Source organism: Penaeus monodon, chromosome 22, assembly GCF_015228065.2.
Source record: "Penaeus monodon isolate SGIC_2016 chromosome 22, NSTDA_Pmon_1, whole genome shotgun sequence".
Taxonomy (NCBI): domain Eukaryota; kingdom Metazoa; phylum Arthropoda; class Malacostraca; order Decapoda; family Penaeidae; genus Penaeus; species Penaeus monodon.
Genome location: NC_051407.1, coordinates 17,080,086 through 17,080,824, shown reverse-complemented (window position 1 = coordinate 17,080,824; position 739 = coordinate 17,080,086).

Here is a 739-nt window from a genome sequence, read left to right as displayed (position 1 = left end):
TGAAGGGCAGCATTCCCTGCCAACGGACAGGCATCAAGTGCCACTCATCCTGACGTGCCAGTCCTTGTGACACCCCCCCCCCTAACCAGCCCCCCTTGGACGTTGTACTGCGTGTCCCTGATTCAGTGTCGCCCCCTTGTCCCAACGCCTTTCCTGGGCAAGTGGTGTCAACTCTCTTGTATTTAATACAACCGTTTGCTCATGAACGTGAATTCCCTATATATATGTATAGATACATTTGTATAAAAAAAAAAAAACAGGTTTTGTTATGGATGTTTAGACGGTAATGAAAACAATTAAAAAATAAAAAAGGCTGTAAGTGCACTCTCTGTGGTGTGTATAAAAGGTATCGTTTCTTATAATGGTGTATTTCTATTAGATTTAAGCTTGCTTAAATGAGCTTAGACGTATCAAGAAGAAGGAGAGGATGAAATATCATACTGTAACAGTGTTGTGTAATAAGTAAGAAAGGGTTAAATTAGCAATGGAGGAATGATGGGAATTTAAAGAGGAGAGTGAAAGCACAGATTCTGGACCAGAGTCGCAGTTGACACCACTAATCCAAGGTTGTAGTTACCTGTCAGAATATCCCCAGCCGCGGAAGCCACCTGCAGAAAATTTCCACAGAGAAACCCCGTCGACCTGGAATCTTATTTTTTTATACTTTTTTCATCGTAAAAGCCACAGTCTTTTTCAGAGTTTGCTCATATCAGTAGGTGATTCTTTGGGGTATCTAACC